This window comes from Triticum aestivum, chromosome 7D (assembly GCF_018294505.1).
Source record: "Triticum aestivum cultivar Chinese Spring chromosome 7D, IWGSC CS RefSeq v2.1, whole genome shotgun sequence".
Classification (NCBI taxonomy): domain Eukaryota; kingdom Viridiplantae; phylum Streptophyta; class Magnoliopsida; order Poales; family Poaceae; genus Triticum; species Triticum aestivum.
Genome location: NC_057814.1, coordinates 42816068 through 42834072, shown reverse-complemented (window position 1 = coordinate 42834072; position 18005 = coordinate 42816068). Strand labels below are relative to the sequence as shown.

The 18005-nt window shown below is 45.3% G+C and overlaps 1 pseudogene; it reads right to left on the bottom strand.

Annotated features, from left to right (window-relative positions):
* Positions 1-6453: 6453 nt before the first annotated feature.
* LOC123170729 (uncharacterized) lies at positions 6454-9509 on the bottom strand (annotated as a pseudogene).
* Between the last annotated feature and the right edge of the window lie 8496 nt (positions 9510-18005).

The following is an 18005-nucleotide window of genomic DNA, read 5'->3' as shown; positions in this document are numbered from 1 at the left end:
AAAAGAGCCGGTCAGTCTAATCAAGTTAGACACATCCAAGGTCTTCAACACTATGGACTGGTCTTCCTACTGCAAATCTTGCACAAGCATGGTTTTGGTCACCTGTGGATCAGCTCGATATGTGGCCACTTATCATCCGCTTCCACAAGAGAACTCGTCAATGACTCGCTGGGCACCCCTGTCTACAATGGCAGAGGTCTGAGGCAGGGAGGACAAGGAATGCTACTGCCACTGGGCCGACGGGCTCTCTCTCTCATCGTCTGTCCTTCTATCCCGATGATATCATCCTGTTCTTAAAGCCGTTGGAAGAAACATCTCGATTTATTTGGCCATCTTAGAAGAATTTGGGGAGGCGACATGCTTAAACATCAACAGATCGAAATGCACCACTCCACCCATCCGATGCAAAGATGAACAGGCGGAGCTACTATCATCTGCGGTAGGATTCCCATTGGCATCATCCCCGTGCCCATATTAGGGCCTCCCCACAGTTCGAAAGCGGACGGCTGTGCGCGGTTTAAGGAAATTCTGGAGGGAGTTGCTAAAAAATTACCAACTTGGCGCGCCCATCCATGGACAAATCGGGGCACCTGTCTTTAGTTCAATCCATTATGTCCGCCATGCCCATCCACACACTATGGCATGATGCCAATGCTGAATCACCCACACCCCCGCCGTCCCAGCCCCAACATTTTGGTCGACTTTGCGAGGACCTATCATGGATTTCTGTCAGCAAGTAGGGAGAACACCTGAGGAGGGCAGTGCGGGGTTGAATTGTGCATAAAGAAAATCGTTAGTTCCTTGGTATCAAACATACTTTACAAACTGCATGTGGGATACAAGCAGCTTGTTTACACGCAACCATTCTTCGGGGTTCCGGTCAGCTTACCTATTATTGCTAGCTACTTCCTCGAGGCATGGAGACATGGCACATATGAGCTAACAAGCAGAGGCTGATTTGCGCTCCGCGTCAAGCTGATGGTGAAGAGGAAAAAGCTGCGACAGCCCAGGTCTAATACTCATCCAAGTGCATAATCAATGCACGTGGGGCTGTTAGCTAAACTTAACAAATGTGCTCTCGTTCCTGGTGCCTCGTATTCCTCCATGCTTGTTTTACCGTGGCAACTAGATTCACTTTATTTCTCAAAGTTGGCCCATTTGTGAGGAGTAGAAAAGGGTGTCACTTTGTAGAGTAATGCTACTAGCTAGGTGCTTGGAAGAGGATCGATGGAGTGGTATACGTAACCACACACAACGTGGGATGATATATATTCTACCCCAAGTGATCAGTAGTGCCTTGTGTCCTATATGCTGGAATGCAGCTCCTTCTTAGAGCATGGTTAATAGCATAGCCAACAGCAGGCTATATGATGTTGCCACCTCACATATAGTCAACCTAATAGCCAACATGTATAATAGCTAGTTGCTAAGTAGTACTACTTTATAAATGCATGGCCCACCTTACACTCTCACAATGTTTCTTGGAGTCCGTGCTGCAGCCGGCTGTTAATCTACAGCCCGCTTCCCTTCTCTCTCCTCTTCTCTCTCCTCCACCTCAACAGAGATATAATAATTTAATCCTTACAGCCTGCTGACTGTACCTTATTATACTTGCTCTTATGGAACGAGACTAGTCCTATAGTTGGTACCAATAATTATGTCGCATTTCCTAGGCCTACACAGCTCCTCCAATACAAACTGCAATGGGGGTAGGAATGCAGGTGGGCATCCCGCATAAGTCCGCATAAACATGATATTAGTTCAAACTATACTTTGAACTTTTTTTTGCAGGGAAAATATACTTTGAACCTGTAGAGGAAAGACAAATATAACCTTAACTTCTAATTCCTGAAATCAGCACACCGAACTATCCAATCCTGGACTATTTTGAAACTTAAGCGTGTTTTCGAGGGAATTGTCGATGTGGCAGGTAAGGCTGCGGCCAAACCAGACTGGGCCGGCCCACGAGGTGTGAAGCATGTGTTTCTTTATCGTAATGTTAGACTTAAAAATACCTAATGCTTGACTTAAAAATTCAGAAAAAACTTAGACTCACGGGGAATCACTTTGGAGCTGAGGATTCTGAGCTCATGCCGCCTGCTACTCTAACTGCTGACCTTTAGTGATTCATTCAATAGCCGTCTCTCAAAAGTAGTGCATGCGACAGTTTGATGTGAAGAACGCGTTCTTGCATGGTGTTCTCGATGAAGATGTCTTAAAGAAATGACCTAGTGGGTATGAAGATTCTAGCTCACCAATGTATATTGATAAGCTTGATAAAGCCTTGTATGGACTGAACAGGCACCTCGAGCATGGTACCCTCGCTTGTCATATAAGCTTCAATCCCTTGGCTTCTCCCCCTCCAAAGAAGATACCCCTTTGTTCTTTTATCATCAACAAGGAAATACCATCGTTATGCTCATTTATGTTGATGATATATTGTTACCAGTTCCTCTCCCAAAGCACTTGATGCCCTCCTTCATGATTTGTGCATGGACTTTGCACTCAAGGATTTGGTCAGTCTGCATTATTTTTCGGCATTGAGGTAAAATCTGTTTCAGATGGCATTGTTTTGTCTCAAGGAAAATATCTGCTAGACCTGTTGAAACGTGTTGACACGAAAGGTTGTAAGCCTGTCAGTACACATTTATCTATCTCTAAGTAGTCGCACTTGGAGGGGAAGATTTCACCAGGTATCCAATATTGTAGGTGCACAATAATATGTGACCTTTACTAGAAGTGATATTTCTTTCTTAATCAATAAAGTTTGTCAGTACCTGTAGGCTCCTACTAGTGTACATTGGACAGCGGTCAAACGTTTTCTTTGCTGTTTGCATGTTAGCCGGTGCTTTTTCTGACGCAGACTGGACATGTTGTCTTGATGATAGAAGGTCGACCGGTGGTTTTGCAGTTTTTCTTGGCAGTAATCTTGTCTCATGCAGTGCATGTAAACAAGCAAGTTTGTCACGCTCAAGCACAGAAGTTGAATACAAGTCACTTGCTAATCCTACTGCAGCGATTATTTGAGTTCGGAATCTTTTGATAGAGTTGGGCGTGCAACATCCCAAATCAGCCTCTCTCTGGTGTGATATTCTTGGTGTCACTTATATATCTACTATAATCCTATTTTTCATGCTAACACGAAGCACATGGAGTCACCAAACCTCTCATGGTTCGATAGTTAGAGCCATTTTGGCACAATCTCAACTTAGATAGTTCTGATTGAGGGGGAATCTTAAACCTCATGTTTTTGAGATGTGCACGTGTTCTGATTGAGTAGGTTGTCACGGACTCCTCCTTATGTGATGTATAGCCTTACCAAAGGATCAAGTCTGTAACAACCTACACCTCTTGTACGTCTCTATCAACATAACCTGAACACGTCTCTGCCTATACGCTTCTAGCCTTTTCTCACACATGGCACATATGAGCAAAGAAGCAGAGGATGATCTGCGCTCTGCGTCAAGCTGAAGGTGAAGAAGAAGCTGCGACAGTCCAGCTCTGGGACTCATACAAGTGCATACTAAAAGCACGTGGGGCTGTTTGCTACACTTGGCAAGTGTCATGTCGTTCCTGCTGCCTCGTATTCCTCAATGCTTCTTTTACCGTGGCCACTAGATTCACTTTGTTTCTCAAAGGTGGCCCATTTTGTAAGGAGTATAAAAGGGTGTCATCTTGACCACACACAACGTGGCATAGTATATATTCTAGCCCAAGTGATCTGTAGTGCTTTGTGTCCTATATGCTGGAATGCATCTCCTTCTTATGGAAGGAGACTAGTCCTATAGTTGGTACCAACAATTATGTCGCATTTCCTAGGCCTACACGGGACCTCCAATACACACTGCAACAGGAGGCCGCGCCACATTGGGCTCATTAGGTGCCATTTCTACCAGCTATATGTCAGCTATCTCGCAGAACTTTTTTTTCTCTTTGTTTCTACTGTGCATCTGCCACTTTTTGAAAGTAGAGAAGAAGAGAATGAAAGGTCCATGTAGACCAACACTGAATGGACTGTCATGCAGCATGCGCGAGCTCATCACGATTTGCCTGCAGGATAGTCATCAGAAAATCCCTAGTTACTCAGGATCCTACACACTTTACAAATTGCATGCACTACAGGAAAAAAATTGTAAGCCGTGTACCTAATACACTCGGCTTATGGTACGCGTCTTACAGTGGGCCAGCTTATCGGGTATAAGCCAGGTGTCGTGGCAAGAAACACATGCTTTATATATAAGCCGAGTGTTTATACGAGGCACTCGGTTTAATAAAGTTACATGACGACGACCGAGTGTTAATGGCCACGTGCCCCACATGCCGCTAAAACAATGTAGATGCAAAACCTTCTCGCGGGACAGTCGCGTTTGTGAGACAAGAGCGTTTTCGGCCGCTAAGCCTTTCTGGACTTACAGTGAACCAGCTTATCGTGTATAAGCCAGGTATTGTGGCGAAAAAACACGGTATATATACAAGCCGAGTTTTTATACGAGTTACTCGGTTTAATAAAGTAACATGATGGCATCCGAGTATTAACGGCCACGTGTCACCACATGCCGCTACAACAATGCAGGTGCAGAACCTTCCCACGGGACTATCGCGTTTGTGAGACAAGAGCGTTTTCGGTCGCTAAACTTTTCTGGACTTTTTGGACATGACAAACCCTAAACCCTGAAGTTTTTTGCGTTATTGTCGTGTTTGTGAGGCATGTGCATTTTCGGCCAAAAAGTAGGGGTACATATTTTTGGACTTATACCCACCAACGGAGGCATCTATCTAACAGCATGAATAAGGGACACAACAACTTATTCTTTTCATGTGATCCTAATATTAAAGTGGACGTAAATAGAGAGAGATAGAGAAATTGAGGGCACCGGAAAAAAAGACCCATGGAACTAATAGGAAGAAAATGGGTGAGAAAGAAGGGAAATGATTTATAAACCATTTTGCATTAAAAAATAGGCTTAGAAAATATTTGCGAAAATATAAGCCGAGTGCTCTCAAAGGGCACACGGCTCCGACGCTGTCAACCACCTCCATTGTAGACATGTGGCAGATACCTTTGTCGTGTGTGCACTATAAGCCGAGATCTTTTTTGTGCATATGTCGTGTAGCTCATGTAAGCCGAGGGCTTTTCGGGACCACTCGACTTACTGGATACTTTACGGCGAGAGCATTTTGTTTGCTGGGTGTTATTCCCTCCGCACTTGGCTTAAAGAAACTTATGTCGAGTCCCTAAAAAATAGCCCACGGCTTATAGGTTAACGCATGGGAAAACAGGATTTTCCTGTACTGATGCGGGATACTCAGCTAGTTTCCTAGTTGGCAATTGAACACACGTTTATTTTTCAATGGAAAAGACTCAATGGACTTGGGTGCTGTTTTGACTCTGTGGATTCAGCAAAAAAAGTGGAATTAAGAAAAAAGTGGGATTTTAAAAACATGTACTCTGCAACAACACGTGCAAGATCTTACAAAAATATATTGGGTTATTGAACCCTCGGAGGCCAAGCTCCATGGAGGCCTCCAAAAGCAAAATTCAAAATTCATGAAAATTCATATTTTTACGTTTCAAAAAATTTTGATCAGAAAATACAGAGATAGATGAAGGCATAGATCACACGTGTGTAAATTTTCAGGATGAAATACATTGAAATGAGGGCTATGCAAAAAAGACAAATCTGAGGCTTTTTCAACACATGATACTATTCATTCTTCCGGACCATGAATTTGTCTTTTTTGTACAGGTCGCATTTCAACATATTTCATCATGAAGTTTTACATACATACGCTTCACACCCTTGTTTACTTGTACGAAGTTTTTCAGATTTTTTTTGAAGCCGAAATTTTCGAATTTTGAAGGCCGAGAGCCAAAACGCCGTTCTTTATTGAACCATCCTACTAAGATCTACGTGACCAGCTCTTCTAACTTGCTGTTACGAGATGATGCCGTGCTACGGATGGTTGGTCTTATATGGTTTGCTTGCCTCGGCTAATTGACCATAATCAACTGGTACTTAGCTTGAGAGATTTGGCCCATAACTTTTTAGAAGTTGGCAATACAAAACCTGATATGTGCAAAAGAGATTGCTACTAGTTGCGTGCATATTTCTTTGTTGTGCTGTTGCAGCTAGCATATGGAGCAGTTCGTTCCTCTGAATTTCTTGTACCACTCATGTCGGGGATTAAGCCCTTCTACGGATATCGAAAAAGGATAGAACGTCTGCTACACTGCACAGAACGGTTCCGACCAGTTTACAGGCAGGCTATTTCATTCAGACATCGAGACATGGCACTGATGAGTGAAGATGCAGAGGATCTGCAGAGGAACAAGTTGTGACAGCCCAGGTCCAGCACCTTCTCCTCCGGGCCAAGAGCATGCGTCGGATTTCTGATTCTGGTTCCAACCAGTTTACAGGCAGGCTACTTCATTCAGACATGAAGGCATCGCACTCATGAGCGATGAAGCAGATGATGATGAACTGATCTCCGCGTGCTCCTGGTGGCGCACAGGAAGGAGTTGCGGCACCCCAGGTCCACCACCTTCTCCTCTGGGTACAGAGCTGCGCCCATAATGGAAGCTTGATTAACTCAGGTCTGAAGATTAAATGGATCAAGGAAGAAGTACGCGGCCTGCCTCTTAGTTGTTACATACCGTCGAGGGCGTACTCGGAAAGATGTAGCTCGAACCATGCGCGGGCGCGTCCGTGGCACTGTCGTCCTCGGGGAGTGGCGGCCTGCGGCCCTCAGAGGCGTATACGGCAACAGCAGCCCGCGCTAGGTCGGCCACGGAGGCCGGCAGCACGCGCACCGGCCACAGCCTCGTACAAACGAACAATACGTGGCCACGGGGCGAGGGAGAATAGCTGGAGGGAGACAAGAGGCACGGGGCGGGGGATGACGGCATGCACTATGAAAAGCACATGATCGATTGACTAACTGACTGAAATGGGCAGGCTAGCTTTTCCCGGAGTTCAGAGTTCAACTCTCAACTCTGGGCACTTCTCTATTTTTTCCCTCTTTCCATGTCTCCTTTTTGCTACTACATCCCTTCATAAATATAAAATATTGTGATATTTCAATATAAATCACATACAGACTGAAATGAGTGAACAGATACATCCAATTCAGAAAAGTTATAAAGTCTTGTATTTATGTACGGAGGGAGTGTGTTGTAAGAATTTTTTTTAGTTTCCCTCAAAATTAGAGGGAAATGCAGATGCCCGGTATAATTTGAATGCTGGCGCTCTCTTGGCGCAGGTCCGGCTTCAATAAGACAAATTGAGCCAGACAAATTTGTGCATTTACCACAAGCTTCACGTAATTGGGGCAAGCTTCATATAAATACAAGACATATTGCCTACCTTTGACAAGCTTCATGTAATTGGGGCAATTTTGCTGGTAGATCCGTAGATGGTGCTCTCAAAGAAGGGAAGTAAAAAAACGAAGATATGGGGGCTGAGGGGTACCCATGAGACAAAGCATGAGAATTGACACGGGCAAGTACACAGTGGACAAAGGAAAAGACCTCACCATCCAGCAAAACCTGATGGTCCGTGGGAAGATTAAAATGTGGTCTAGCAAAAAAAAATGACATTTTGGTTGGAGTGAATGTTGATATGTTCGAAACAATTAGCTGGGAGATTGTTGTTACTGGAATAGTTAAAGACAAATGGAATTACCTGGTCATTAGGTTTACAACATCATATGGCTCCCCTTGTGAAGAAGGAAAGCAATCTTTTATTTCCGAATTACATGTGATTGTTCTAATATGTCAGGACATGTTATTATTGGCGCTGATTTCAACCTTGTGAGAAAACAAAAAGATGCTAGTAGTGGTAATGTGGATTTCAAGTGGGTAAATAAATTCAATGCTTGGGCTTGTGGGCTAAGCCAAGAAAACAACCTTGAAGCCCACCTTGTTGTACACAACTCTACTACTATGGTACTGCAAGATCAAGGCAGAAGCCCATTAGCTATAGCTAAGTCACTACTGGGTTTCTCTTGTTACAACACACACTACTAGGAAATACACACTAGTGTCTATTTTTCTGGTAGTTGTTGCCGATTTGATCTAGACCATCAGTACTTCTAGTGGTGTAGATGGCAATGTTGGAATTGGAAGGATAGTGATGGTACCCTTGCTGATAAAAAAAGATTGAGGGGATGTAATGGATTCTAGCATTGTGATTAAGAACAACTTTCTATGGGGCTGCCTTAAGAGCACGATGTTACATAATGTTTTCCACCCATTCTCTCATTCTGGGTGCCTCTTATTCAATAATGTTCTTTATAGACCTTTTTTGTCCTAATCTTGTCTCTCCATCCCTTTAGGTAGCTCCCCCTACCTTCTCATCCGTGGCCTATTCGAATGAGAGTAGTAGAAATGTGTGTTTCGTCCACTACGTTTATGGAGAGGATTTTATGACTAGGTATACCTGAGTGAAGATGGAGAAGTACCGTATATGGGTGCACAATCACGGGAAATTTATTAGATGAGTAAAGATTGTACAATTATCGCAAGTGGTCTTTTAATTCTGAGCTCAGATGCTCCACATGGCGTAAACAGTAAACTCTGAAAAAGAATATATTTATTTTCAAAAGTATCTGATTTTGTCTGATAACAAACATTGCTTGGTTTTTTAATTACATGCATGCAAATTTTGTGATGAAACAACCTCATGGATGTCTAAACAAAAATAACAAATCAGCACTAGATAATCCTTTTAAAAATAGTCCTTTTGGAGCATCGATTTTGTTATTTCTTTCCCAGACCTGCACTAATGTGATTTCATCAGAATTTCTTTTACACAGGAAGATAATTCAACAATGTTTGTTTCAGAAAAAAAGGAAATTTTGGAAGCTCTTTATTTTTTTTAATTTTCCTGTTCCATGCATGCATTTGTGCTCCAGGGTAGAAAAGAAACTCCATGCCCATATGCCTCTAATCCTTGTCCAACAAACATTTCTCTTTTGAAAGATACTAGAGTACCAACCATTTGATCGGCAGTTGCATGCGCTAGTCTTGTCGTGTCATCCGAGTACTTTAGTTTTGTACAATTTTTGCTGTCGGCATTCGGTCGACTACTAGTTTGTTTGACACACTTAGAAATGGTTCACAAGTGAATACCATGTGTGGCTAGCATGGCTCCACCAAACAAGATGATTTTGCTTTGGTTTTACGTGTGGGACAACGTTGTGGACGACCCAAGCAATAAAACCTAATTACAAAACGTCTTCCGTCCTCAAGGCTCAAGCCCCGTGCTTACCACCTCCTTTTCCTAGTCTCGTCTCGTCCTTCTCTTCTGAATTTCTAGCGTACGGTAGCCGCTTCCTCTCCTCCCACCTCACCTCGTCCTTCACGGTCGACCTCTTCCCAGTACCATGGTGAGCCAGCTTGACCTCTCCTCGATGCCGCCTCTCCTCTCAGCCGATGCATCACCTTTCTTATCTGTGCCCTTCACTACTGCCCTGAAACCTCCTCGACTAACTCGTTGCCCCCACCCCATGGGCCCCAACGGTATCTCCACGAGACCTCATTTTTGCCATGTGGTTGCTAAGATATGGTCGCGCCATGCTCTACCTACAGCCCTGTGCGCTCTCTCCAACTTTCCTTTGTAGATCTAAAAGTAAACCGATAGTGCATTCTTAAGTGGATGGTGGAGGGTGCGACCCCTATAGAGGTGTCCGTTGCCCTCTTCTGTAGCTACGCAACCATCACCTCGAGCCGTGAAGCAGTGGCGGCTGGTGGATTTGCAATGTTTGGCCAGATGGGCGTATCGATGCTGGCCAAGCCAAGTGTTTCTTCGGAGAGAGACTGAAGCCATCAGGAATTGTTGGGTTGAATCCTTGGCATGGGCCTACCCCTAAGCAATCCCGCCATCACCTAGCGATCCAATCATGTGTATTTTTTTCATATATGACTCAATATAGCATGACACAAAGTTTAGATGGTTGTGCGTGTGAAGAGAAGAAACACAAACTAGGTTGGAATGCATGTGTAATATCAAAATCAGTTAAATGAATTCTCCTTTTTTCTGCATGGTTTTCCCACTGAATTCTATTTTAAAAAGAAAGTTTCTGCTATTAAATGTTCCTTTAGATACAACACTAAAATACAATGCATCATTGTATCTAAATATCTACCAAGTCATAGGAGACCACACTAAAAGACATCGCATTGGGAGTGGTCCTAGGTTAATGATCTCATCGCCCCATATATCTTGACAAGGAAATCGCTAGGTGGCTGGTTGGTTGATCGGAAGGAATGTACTCAGCGCTTGTCCTGGATTGTTTCTTGTTCGAGGTGCTAGTGATCTCCTAGGAAATCATAGGACCACTAGTTCATCTTGGAATTGCATTCCAATAGGCTTTCAATTAATAAGTGAACATGTGGCTCCAAAGCCACGCAGCTATCCCTGAGATACCCTGCAAGTACTCCCCATCGAGAAATGAAAAGAAGAAGAAGAGAGAAGTGAGGAGGCAAGGAAAACCTCCATAAACCACAAAAAATGGAAAATCTTGTCAATAAGTAGAATACATTGGTATCAGTAATTTGGTTGGAGAATAACCAGGGGATCGAGGCAGGAGCATGTCGTGGCAATGGAAGAAACTAAGAGAGACAAGAAGAACAATAAAACAATTTCACGTGGTGATAGCTGGTTGGGATAATAAATGCAAGAGGATAAGTCACATGTGCTGGAGAAGGGTGATACTTGTTTCTTGCTAGAAGCACACCTGGATGTGCCGGAGAAAGCAAATTTGAACAATAATAAAAAAAACGTGTGATGTATTTAGTATTTGTTTCAATGACAATTGGTTTTGTATTTGATGGGTCTAAGCATGACGATGTTTTTACCGAAAAATTTCAAAACTTCATGCAGTTAACAAATTCATTGTTCTACAAACATTTTCCTTTGTGTCTCTTGTTATTGTTATTGTCAAACGATGCAAGAAAGCTGAAATGTTAAACTAAGAAAGAATAATCACCGGTTCAACTACTTTATGACCATGACAAATGATACAGTACAACAAGGGTAAGAAAAGAAGGCTAAAATGATCCTAGAAAGATGTCATGTAGAACATCAAATTAGCAAAGGGAAATGCCAATTGCATAGCAATCCCATCAAGTGTCTTTTTAGTATGTTTTCATATATGATTCTATATAGCATGCCACAAATTTGAGAAGGTTGTGCGTGTGAAGAAACACAAACTGGGTTGAAATCAAGTCTAATCCTATAATGAGTTAAATGAATGCTCTTTTTTCCGAATACAAGGGTCTCCCCCCTATTTTCAATTAAAGAGACAAAGTTTGTACAAATGAACACTCATTTAGATACAACACTAAAATACAATGCATTGTTGTTTTAAATATCTACCATGTCATAAGAGACCGTACTAAGAGACATAACATATTGGGAGTGGACTTAGATTAATGATTTCATTGCCATATCTGGTCAAGGAAATCCCTAGGTAGCTGGTTGGTTGAGGAGAAGCACACGAGGCACTTGTCCTGTATTTTTTTCTTTTTTGAGGTAATAATGATCTCTTGGGAAACACCAGGACGCCTAGTTCAGCTTGTCATTACATTCCAGTAGGATTTCAGTTAATAACTGAATATGTGTGGACATACGCTACCGGTATGTCAGACATGCACTATACTGGCATCAGACAGACGAGTGCGGACTCAAATCACGTGTGGCCATTAGCAACAATTAGCAAATGTCCTCTCGTTCCTGCTGCCTCCTATTCCTATATGCTTCTTCTATCGAGGCCACTAGCATTTCTCTATTCTTCAAGAAGTACACTATTTGTAAAGAGCACAAAGGGTGCTACCTTGTAGAGTTATGCTACTACGTGTTTGGGGGAGGATCGATGGAGTGGTATACATACCCACACACAACACAATATAGTATTCTAGCCCAAGTGATCGGTAGTGTCTTGTGTCCTACATGCTGGAATGCATCTTCTTTTTATGGAACCAGACTACTCCTAGAGTTGGTACCTACAATTATGTCGTGTGTCCTAGGACTAAGTGGCGCCACCATTACTTATAACCAGCACCACCATTACTCATTGCAGCAGGGCTCGCATCACATTGGCCTCGCCAGGTGCCATTGCTCACTAGCTATCTACTAGCTCTCTAGAATGTTATACGACAATATTATCTCTTTGTTTCTAGTTGATGTGCAGCCATCACTATTTGAAAGTACAATTAATCTCTATTGGAAGAAAAGGATAGGGTCATGTGAAGCAACACGGAATGGAGTGTCACGTGTAATAGACATCACAACATCCTCGAGCTTGTCAAATGTGCACGGCTGACATAAAGAAAATTGTTGATCCCCTAGGATCGCACATACTTTATGAACTGAATCTCGGTCGCACTCGGCTAGTCGGCAAATGCACAACTGAACAAACATATATTTTTCAATGGAAGAGACTCAATGGACCTTGGGTGCCTCGTTGACTACCTTGATTCAGGAAAACAGAATTGAAATAGGAAAAAGCCGGCTTACCAAGACATGTACTCTTCAACAACACGAGCAAGACGATAATGGTGGATTTCTACTTACTAAAAAGATACTAGTTACTGAATCATCCTATTAAGATCTATGTGACTGTAGGTTATGCATGAGCTTTGCTAACTAGGAGAAATGAGTGGGTGCACATGGTGGCAGCTGGTGCAGGTTATCAACAGACGTGCAAGCGCCAAAATTTGCATTAGAACCAACAAGCCTGTCATTCCTCTGAAGCACATGGGCTCGAAAAGTCTTGGCATCACACGCTTGAAAGGAACATACACTCCAACCATCTTAATCCACGCGGACCATGTTCCTGTGCAGATGGAGGCCCTACTACCCTCTCATATCAACGTATATAGTTGTATTGCGAGATAAGCCTGAATATAAAACCTTTTCTGGGACAGATCATGAGCTAACAGACACTCCTGAGATAGCAGTGACCATCAATCACCGTGTCCATGACGGCCGCACTCTGCTAACTAGCTGCTACAATCTGTTGTGCTACATATGCTTGGTCTTGTATGGTATGCTTGCCTCTGCTAATTAACCGTCTCATCAACTGGGACTTGACAATCACATACTCGAGAGGTCTGGGCCAGGGATTTTGCAAGTTGGCAATACAAAACCCGATTTGTGAACATTAGATTCCCAGTTGCGGGCACATTACTTTGTTCTGTTGTCGCAGCAAGCACACAAAGGAGTTTGTTCCTCCGAATTTCTTCTACCACTTATGTCGGCGAGTAAGCCTTCTACAGATTCTGGCTTTGGGTCCAGCTTTTGAGAATCTTCAGACCGAAGGACACATTAGAGGCCATCAAATATTCTTGGTGTCTCCTATTCCTTACTTATGTTCTTGTCTCTTCGAGATCTGCGCTACCGGATATTTTGCCTTTCTCATCCCAGTCTTATTTCATAGCTATAGAAATTCATAGGTCGCCCAACAGAACTTGAATTCTACTTGGGTGAAGATTGAGCATCAATATATATGCACACAAATGCTCAATTAATCAACATTGGGTCTGCTTGGTTGAATATTGTGGAGCCCATGCAACAACCTAGAAAGTACATGGCAAAGGCTTCGACAAGCCGAAAATTTCATGGGAAAGAAAGAGAGGGGAAAGAAATAAAATGCAAGAAAGAAACCGAAACATGAATAATATATTTTGCGTTTTTTCATGCACTTTTGCTTCGGTACACCCACCCCCCTGAATACAAGGATGGCCCAAATCGCACGATACCTCTTCATAATCAGGGGTACGATTGACATATTTAGAAAAGTCCGCCCCGCCTGCCCCCGGCTGGTACATATACACGTACGGTTTTTTTTTCTCGGCTGGACGACGCTCGACCGGCGCTGGATGACCAGCTAACCGCGGCCTGCATGCATGCACCTGCCCCGCCTGCGCCCTGCATGCACGCGCCTTCGCCACCTACCCCGTGCCTGCCCCCGATTGCCACCTACCCTGGGCCTACCCCCGCCCGCCGCGCCTCCGCTGACCCGCTGGCGCCCTCAGCCTCCGCGCCTCCGCTGACCCGCTGGCGCCCACGCCGGCCGCACCCCGCTGATGCCCTCGCCCGTCGCGCCCCGCTGACGCCCACTGACCTGCTGGCGCCCTTGCCCGCCGCGCCCCGCTGACGCCCTGGCCCGCCGCGCCCTGATGACGCCCGCTGAATTGCTGCCGCCCTAGGCCGGCGCGCCACGCTGCCGCTGTCGCATGCCACCTCACCCCCACCCTGGCAGGCGGCGTGCCAACTCCATCTCACACTCGCCCACAGGCAGTCGCCACCCTCGGTCGTGCGCCTATATAAGCGCCCTCGGATGCCACCTCTCCCCTACCCCTACGTCAATTTTTTCTGACGCCACATCTTCTCTCCCGCGCCATGCCACATGGAAGCGATTGTTTTCGGATGCGGTGATTCAGCGGCCGCCGAGGAAGAGACGGCGCCGGAGGCAGCCGCGATGGAGGCGGCACCGTCGGCAGCCGCAGTGGAGGTGCCACACCGGCCGGCTTGTGGTCGTCAAGCCTAACGGGGCCGTAGACGGTGGACATATACCACCATGGCATCCCCGTGCCGCCGTCATGCCACCTAGCGCACGGGTGGCACATCACCTCCGACGGCTATGCGACGCCGGGCCCATGACAACCTGGTCCGTGGAACCCTGAAGGTCACCGTAGTTTTTGGGAAGGCCGCGACTTCGACACCGTCGTCGCTTTCTACAAGTCTCGCGGCATCTGCGCAGATGATCCAAACGCGCCCTCGCGCCCCTTGCCGCCCCGCCTGTGCAGGCGCGTGCCGGTAGGCGCACTCGTGCGTCTGCCCCGGCCGATCCTCTCGCCGCATAGGCTGCGGACGCCACCGCACCCCAATTTCAGGTCCCGCCAGTACTGGCCGCGATGCAAGAGGAGGGCGACCCGTTGGAATCGCCGGGTTTGATTCGCACAATCCGAAACTCGACATCGGAGACGGGTTGGATTCCGCCGGCGGAGTTAGTTCACCCGAGGGACCCGCTGGACGAGCCGGGGTACTGGCGGGCGATGAGGGAGTCTACCGAACTGCTAGCGCAGCAGTGTGGTAGCGCGTCTGAATTTTTAGCGCACTTCGGTAGCTCGGACGGCTCGAACTCCGACGGTGGGGAAGACGGCGGTGCCGGTAGGCGCACTCGTGTGTCAGCGAGGATGAGTAGTTAGTTTGTTTTTCGTTATTTTTAATTTGAAATGTAAAATTTCGTTCAGAAAATCTATGTAAAATATTTTAAATATGAATGAAATGTTGTTGCTTTCAATAATTATGGAATGTTGTTTGTTCTTTGCTAATGTTGGTAGTTGCATTTTATAAAAAAAATGTGTGTGAAAGAATGCACGAACGAATTCCCCCACTCAAGGTTAGAACAAAATCGAACACCGAACGAACGTTGCGTCACGTCCGACCATTGTTTGGAAAATCCTAGGAAGTCCATCAAGCGTTGGAAAAATATGCAAATTGGCGTGCGTGATGCCGATGGTGACGCCCACGTGTGGAAAAAGTTTGGGGCAATTTGGCGGAGTCGTAAAGAAAACATCTTCGGAACCCCCCTCCGACAGACCGATATGGTGCTGGTTGCACAAGGTCTACGTGATCGCATGCATGCAATCGCACCAAACTGTGCAGAAATGTGGGCACGGCCAATGTATGCCCCCACGCAAGGTTGGAATGAAATCGGACACCGAAGAACGTTGCGTCATGTCCGGCCATTGTTTTAGGGTTTTTTCACCGGCAAAATCCTAGGAAATGCATCGAGCGTCGGGAAAATATGCGAATTGGCGTGGGTGTTGTCGGTGGTGACGCCAACGTGTGGAAAAGGTTTGGGGTCATTTGGCGGAGTCGAAAGAAAAAACTCCGTCGGAACCCCCCCTCTGGCAGACCGATACGGTGCTGGTTGCACAAGGTCTACGTGATCGCACGCATGCAATAGCACCAACCTATGCAGACATGTGGGCACGGCCAACGTATGCCCCCATGCAAGGTTGGAACGAAATCGGACACCGAACGAACATTGTGTCACGTCTGGCCATTGTTTTATGGTTTTTTCAGCTGGAAAATCCTAGGAAATGCATCGAGCGTCGGAAAAATGTGCAAATTGGCGTGTGTGCTATCGATGATGACGCCAGCGTGTGGAAAAAGTTTAGGGCCATTTGGAGGAGTCAAAAATAAAACTCTTTCGGAACCCCGCCGACCGATACGGTGCTAGTTGCACACCGGCAACATGATCGCATGCATGCAATTGCAACAAACTGTGCAGACATGTGGGCATGGCCAGCGTATGATCCCACACAAGGTTCGAACGAAAGCGGAGACGGAACGACGTTGTGTCACGTCCGGCCATTGTTTTGGGGTTTTTTCACCGGGAAAATCCTAGGAAATGCATGGAGCGTCGGAAAAATATGCAAATTGGCGTGCGTGCTATCGATGGTGTGTGCCAACGTGGGGAAAATGTTTGGAACCATTTGGCAGAGTCGAAAAAAACTCCTTCGGACCCCCCCCCCTCCGGCAGACTGATATGGTGCTGGTTGCACATTGGTAACGTGATCGCATGCATGCAATTGCACCAAACTGTGCAGACATGTGGGCACGGCCAACGTATGCCCCCACGCAAGGTTGGAACAAAATCGGACACCGAATGGACGTTTTGTCACGTCCGGCCACTGTTTTAGGGTTTTCACCGGGAAAATCCTAGGAAATGAATCGAGCATCGGAAATGGATGAAAATTGGCGTGCATGCTGTCGATGGTGATGTCAGCGTGTGGAAAACGTTTGGGGCCAGTTGGCATAGTCGGAAAAAAACATACTTTGTTTGAAAGATAAACTTTGGAAGCTATGACAATTTTTGTATAGAATAATATACTTGGTTCAGTTAGCTAGCGGAGTCAAAAAAACATACTTGGATAAATCAACGTAGTTGCGACAAAATTAAGAAAAATGCCAACACAATTAATGAATGGGCCCGGCGTATCCATCGGGGCTCAAACCCTTAGACCAGGACTCCACGATCGGGAGTCAATCCCATAGTCGACGACTGCAGCCTCCACGATCGCCACGCCCCGCTCCCTCCACGATTGCGACGCACGATCGTCAGCCTCCGCCGCCAACTTTGAGCTTTGCGTTGGTTTTCCGGTGAAGAGGAAAGCGTGATGCAGCAACATAGAGATAAGTATTTCCCTCAGTTTGAGAACCAAGGTATAAATCCTGTAGGAGACACCACACAAATCACCTAATACCTGCACAAACAATCAAACAACTTGCACCCGACGCGATAAAGGGGTTGTCAATCCCTTCACGGTGACTTGCAAAAGTGAGATCTGATAGAGATAGATAAACGGTAAAGTAAATATTTTTGGTATTTTTGATTTATAGATCGGAAAGTAAAAGATTGCAAAATAGTAGATCGGAAACTAATATGATGGAAAATAGACCCGGGGCCATAGGTTTCACTAGAGGCTTCTCCCAAGATAGCAAATAATACGGTGGGTGAACAAATTACTGCCGAGCAATTGATAGAAAAGCACATAATTATGACGATATCTAAGGGAGTGATCATGAATATAGAGATCATGTCCATGTCAAGTAGACCAAAACGATTCTGCATCTACTACTATTACTCCACACATTGACCGACTCCTGCCTGTATCTAGAGTATTAAGTTCATGAAGAAAAGAGTAACGCATTAAGTAAGATGACATGATGTAGAGGAATTATCTCAAGCAATATGATGAAAACCCCATCTTTTTATCCCCGATGGCAACAATACAATACGCATTTCGATCTTGACTTTCCCACATGAATTCGCATACCTAGGTATCTCTTATTAAGAGCTTGTTTCGAAATACCTAAAGTACGTGTCACATCATATTTATGCTTGGCCTTCACATTATTGCTAAAGAGAACTGCAGACTTGTCCTCGTTAACGGTTTGGCCTAAGCTTGCTTCATATACCCGCAGGAT